Source organism: Salmo salar, chromosome 14, assembly GCF_965601325.2.
Source record: "Salmo salar chromosome 14, fSalSal1, whole genome shotgun sequence".
In the NCBI taxonomy this organism is placed as follows: Eukaryota; Metazoa; Chordata; class Actinopteri; order Salmoniformes; family Salmonidae; genus Salmo; species Salmo salar.
The window spans coordinates 26,305,821-26,311,820 of record NC_138304.1 but is presented as its reverse complement, the minus strand read 5'-3'; the positions used below and the strand labels follow the sequence as shown (position 1 = coordinate 26,311,820).

Here is a 6,000-nt window from a genome sequence, read left to right as displayed (position 1 = left end):
ACTGCCAAAAAAACGAATAAGCATCTCAAACACAGTGACAGTTGCATTAATGTCAGAGTAAGGACTGTTAATGTATCAGGCACGGCTCCTTTTGTATGAGATGTTAGAGTCACTGACTCTGCAATGTCGCCATGTGTCAGTATAATGAATAATTAAGACCAGAAATGAAGTGTATGTCATTGAGGCAGTGCTGTTGAAAGACACAATGGGCATTAATTGCTCTACCCTGGGCAAAGAGTCATGATAGACTGATCTAGTAATTCAAATATTGTTGGAAAGGTCGCGAGTTAAACTCATATTATAGTTGTTTGGTGTTGTCTTAATAGTGAATTTTAACTAATGAACAGTAGTTTGTACACGCCAGGTAGGATGTGTACACACACTCATTTGTTGCCTGTGCTGTGGGACAAGTAAATGCAACATGAAATGTCTTTGCATTTGCATTTATTTCCACTGGGCAAAAACTGGTTGAATTAAAGTTGTTTAAACCTCATTTCAACAAAACAATTAAAATTGATGATGTTGGTTTAACCTGGAAAAAAGATGAGATTTGTAAAAAGTCATCAATGTAAAGGAATTGAGTCTTTTTTTCACCCAAATGAACCTAAATCCAATGACATGGCGACCATTTTTCTTGATTTCATGTTAGTTGACAACTCAAAGAAATGTAAATCAAAACTAGAAGTGGAAATGATGACTGTGCCCAGTGGGTTATTTACCTGTTTATCTATTTTAACAGTGCAGTTGAGTGAATGTGTCGATGTTCTCTGTGTGTTTGTGTATGCAGTGTGCTGGACTAACTGGTTTCAATGGGGGTGTGATCCTTTTTGTATGTTGATGCGGAAGGAACATTTCCATCCTGGATGGACAATAAAATTCTATTCTGTTTTATTCTATTCAGTTCGAGTTTAAAAAGTCAACATCACCTTCAGTTTGACCCCAACCCTCATCCCGTAACGAATGGTATATATTACTGTACTACTGCTGTACCTCTAATCCCAACACCTCAGCACCACATAAGAAAAGAGTACATATGTTTTGGAGTGTTAGGAAATTTGGTGCTCAAGTCCTGTGAAAGAGGTTATATCAAAGGCATTTTAAGTCCATACACACCAGTCCATTTAGAAACATTAGAGGTTGAGCTGTGCCATTTGATTTTGGATTGAGAGAGACCTGGGAAACAGGTAGGCCTCTTCCTCGTTCCCTCTAGTCACACTCAAATAGAGGTCATTAGCAACACAACTACGTGATAATGTGCATGCATGCAGCCCATATGCAAGGCTACTGAATCCCCCTCCCACATTGCCACTTTGGGATTTTAGGGTCACAGATAACCTTGGCAGCATGGCTGTGGACTAGTCTTCACATAACACTACACTCAGAGACAAAGTAATTCATCAAAATAAGAGTTACATTTACCGTTGAAATACACTTTAAATATGATATTGTCCATCTACTTTACAGCATAGTTTAATAACAATGCATAGGTGTTATGTTATGTATGTGATACTAGTTTCAGACACACTGCTCTGCTATTTGATGGACAATACATGCAATTCAATATCTTTCCAGTAGGTGGATAATATCTGAACAGACCATTTACCGGAACGGGCATGCAATACCGTTGTTGACACCGACCCACAATAGACAATGATTTAAACAATCTGTATAAGCAACGTAGCACTGTGACATCCTTAGAAATGTTATTATGGTCTCTAAGAATTGTACGGCTTGCAACAACAAACAAACAAAAATAATATACATATATATATATATATATGTTTATATAAAGTTATGCTAAATGGTAGCCTAATTACTTTGCATAAGCAGCTTGTTTTGAGAGGTTCACACGTATGGAACTTTGTCATTTTACTGGCCTACTGTAACGCGGGCGCACGCATGTCTTTGTCTTTGACTGGAAATAGTCTCCAGTTAGGATGTACCTTTTGTTTAGAAGTGGACTTCATTTCTAGGGCGAAGATAGAAGAAAATGCATTCACTGTTCACAAAGCGCACTGAAACCCACCCTGGGGAAGATGGATGGATGGAGAGAGGGGGGCTGGGGAACTGCGAAGGGAGGAAAGTGGAAAGGGAGAGAAAGTCAGTCATTGAGCAAACCAAGCGCTGAGCGGCAGCACTGCACCTAAAACACTGTTTGCGAGCGGCTCATCTACCTTTTAGATCCAATCTCTGCCATTTATTCGTTATTCTTCGACTCCACGCAGATTCCCTTTCTCTCAGCGGTACATGCAACTCACACCACTCTGATCACAAGAGCTGGGGACAGCCTGGCTCTCCACACCGCAACATTGCAGCGAGGTGTTACTACTTTCCTTCCCATGCGACTCCGTTATCGCCGGTGCTTTCGCCAGCCTGCCATTGAAAAGTTTCGGTTGTGAGGATAAACGAATATCTAGGACCTTCAAAGGGATTGTTTATAACAACGTAAGTACTCCGAATGTTTTGACAGTGATTGCATTGTGTTGTGCTCTACTACCTATTGGGATTATGTTGTCGTCCAACTTTAACGCACAACGAATCAAGCTGTAGGCTATCCAACTATTCAAGCGTGAACTCAAGTATCAAATGTCTTAGCGGGCTACTGATTGTGTGGTCGTCACCCATGCCTCTTGAAATGTGAATGTTGTTCACAATCAGTGTTCAGAATTGTAAGTGTTTTTCTTAGACTTGCGTTTGGCATTTTATCGTCAACCCATGTGACGCATGCATTAGGCAGCGCACTGTTTCAAAAAATATGCATTCTAACTTCTGAACCCGTTCTGGGTAAGCTTGGTTTGAAACATTAGCAGTGTTTCCACAAGTTTCAGGGTAGCTATTCAACTTTACCTCTTTGAGCTTTTTGAGTTTGAGCTTTTACCTCATGTTTTGAACGTTGTTTTTATGCGCTCCTGTAGCGCTCTGTTCAAGTTTGGTCGGAAAAGGCATAGGCTATCCATCACATGTGGAAGGATCACCTGACATATAGCCGACCTATAACACCAGAAGTTTTACTTTAAATCGAGCTAGGCCTATAAGTAGTTCTGAGTAGTTGCGCCCACTACCTGGATAATGGCTTACAGTGGGGGACATGGCCAAGAAGTTACAACATTGTTCCATCTAATGCGCGTGAACTACTTTTAGTCATCCAAAGAATACCGTGGAGAAACGTCACTCGTCACAGATTAAAAGTGAACGTTTTGGTGTCTTTGTGTAAAACCTCAATTAGGCTACCGTGTAATAAGGTGCTTGTAACCATACTTGACTGTGACTATTTTAAATACACCGATTATATCTCGTAGCCGTTAATGCTTTTTAAACCTAACAAAGATGTATTTTAAGTTAATGACTGAACAGTGGTCATAACATTTTCTGCACAGCACCCATACACAAGAAACTAAGCTATTTGGAAAAGTGTAAGTGATACATAGTGTACATTTAGCCTTTTCTCTGGACTTGGTAGCCTAATGTTTGCTCTCTCTGTGTGTATGTGTGTGTGAGCGTACTTGAATAGCCTATATTTAAAGACAGCCTATATTTAAAGACAGGCAGAGCAAATAACCTACTTGTTGACTAAGGTTGCGTAACAACCATCAATTACGTTAACTTTTATCCTCGGAAAGAAAAATCGAAAACTAGTCAAGATGTGGTCTGAGAGTGAGCCGATAGAAAGGAGAGGGAAACACCTGTTTACTACGGACCACTACAATTTACATCCTGCCCCAAATGACTTGCTACAAGCTGGAAGGTTTCCGCCAACCGACGATTGTAAACTAGTTGCTCCAAAGTATAAAGAGTCGAGGTTAATTCACAGTTGATGAAAAAAATGAAAACAACCTATAACATTCATGAGCAGTGTTTGTAAAATCTCACTCACTAATTTAATTTAATAAAACATTTTATAATTGTGCAATGATGTTATAGTCTAAAGTTTTAGATAGGCCTATTCGTTTTTTACTCAATAGATAGAATAATTGTTTAACTTTTAAAATGTGATGCACGAGTGAACAAAGACTTTGTTAGCAACTTGCCTTGTGTCTTTTAACAGTATGCTATTTTTCATCCGTGATGAACATCTTAAATGTTTGCTTTCAAAATGTAATAAATTGCCTGTTTACATGCCATATAATTTTTTTTATAGCTGTTATAACGGAAGGCTGCAATTAACCAATTTTTTTGCCAACTGGAAAGATTAGAGTCGTACAAGTATATCCACCAGTCGACGCAGACAAAAGTTTCCATATTTTTTAATGAAATTATATTGGCCTAATTGATATGTGTGTACGCTAATTCACTATAGCCTATTGTTTAAAAAAGAAAAAAACTTTAACGTCTTATTTCACAAACATTACGTGAAAAAAAAGAAATCTATTATTCAGAAATTGTCAAATTATTATTGCCTAATTTAGGCCTAGGCTAGATAAAAATATATAAAAATATAACAGTAAAACACGCTTTCGTCGCTTCAGGTGATTTATCAGCATTGTCTCAGACTTCCTTTTTTTATTACCCAATGTTCACTTGAATTATACATAAAAGAGGAAGTTACTTGTAGCCTATAGGCCTAAAGTGCTCTCTCACATGCGTCTCATATTTCTCGGATTATTTCTGCGTCTGATTATTTCTCTAATCATGGTAGGTTTTCAACAAGTTAAAAAAGTTACGTTTTGGCGTATGGTCTTCTAGGCCTATGCTAGGCTAATTAATACATCATAATTAACATGTTATGCCAGTTATATGATGACATTTTAAATATTAAATTATGTGCAGACAAATACGGATATTTTGGGTGTTCTAAGTGCGTTGAGCAGGTGGAATATCCGACTGATCTTTTCACAGCGCAACAATTTGTGGAGAAGGACATTTCCATTTAGAAAAATATATTTTATCCTTATTTTTTGGCTAATTAGGCCTACTGCTAATGGGCAATGTTATGGGAATTAATCTCCTACATGTAGAACATGTGGTATAAAATCTCCCTTAGCGTATTCAAACGATTGGCTACTCCGTATTTGTTTTGCGTGGGAAGAGTCAGGCAAAAAGAAAGTCTAGTTCGGAAGAAAAGTAAAAGATGATTTATTTGTCAGGTTTCGATTTGTATCCCCAGTCCTTGTTTTCTATCCCTCCCAGCAGCGATGTCAGCTGTTATTGCTTCCCATTGATCCTCTTGCAAAGTGAGAACTGAACTAAAATGTATGTCGATTCCAGTGCCCGAATCAATATCTAGAGTTATTTTAATCTGGATTTGAGCGTTGTGGAATTAAAAAACTGGAGAGGAGAGCAAGCAGGCGGAATGAAACATTATCCGTTCTCAATTGGGAGAGAGCGTCTTCTTCACTGTGTGTGGTTCGAAAGCTGAACTAATGGGAGGGAAAGGAGAGACAGAATCTAAGATGTTGCTGCTAAAAGTAGGCTATATTTCATATTTGATCAATAGGGAATTATTAACGTCATGATATGCATAATAACAATATATTTACTTACTAGGCTACTGATCATCCGTTTTATTCAGATTTACACGAACCCAGATGACATAGATAGTAAATTAACTATGGATTACTCTATCGCATCGTCTTGATGACGCTTGGCCTATTAGTTCTTTCAATATCGAGGCTACTTATTCGTTCTTTATTAAACGCGGAAGGGTCCGCCCACCCCATCCCCTCCAACCAGTCCCTATCATGTTTATATTTTGATTTGCTAACAAACACTTGACTGAAAGGTAATTTGTCATGCAGATGGCGGCATGGTATGGTAATTAAAATTAACCTCTGTCGGTAAATAACAAGTGTTTGAACATAGGGTTTAGGAGAAATATATCGCACATGCACCCACGGTTTCACCGTGTGCATTTTACATTTGTTTAAAGAAATATTTATTCTTCAGTTGGAATAATTGTAGGTTAGTCAGTGCGTTGTGTGGAATATTTAATCAAACGAAAATGTTTTATTTTCACCCAAATTGCGTTATTCTGACCACTTCACCTGTCATTTAGAACTGGTT

The 6,000-nt window shown here is 38.1% G+C and overlaps 1 protein-coding gene across 8 annotated transcripts in view; it reads left to right on the top strand.

The window, feature by feature from the left end:
* Nucleotides 1–2,097: 2,097 nt before the first annotated feature.
* Nucleotides 2,098–6,000, top strand: part of LOC106569261 (E3 ubiquitin-protein ligase RNF220) — a 157,145-nt gene continuing 153,242 nt past the window's right edge. For 4 of the 8 annotated variants that reach the window (XM_045694102.2, XM_045694101.2, XM_082960857.1 and 1 more), the window contains exon 1: nt 2,101–2,445. The gene's annotated coding sequence lies outside the window, so the exon portion shown is untranslated. Of the gene's footprint in view, nt 2,446–6,000 lie in introns of all 8 variants that reach the window. The other 4 variants (XM_045694098.2, XM_014140452.3, XM_045694097.2 and 1 more) reach the window with 2 other exon arrangements.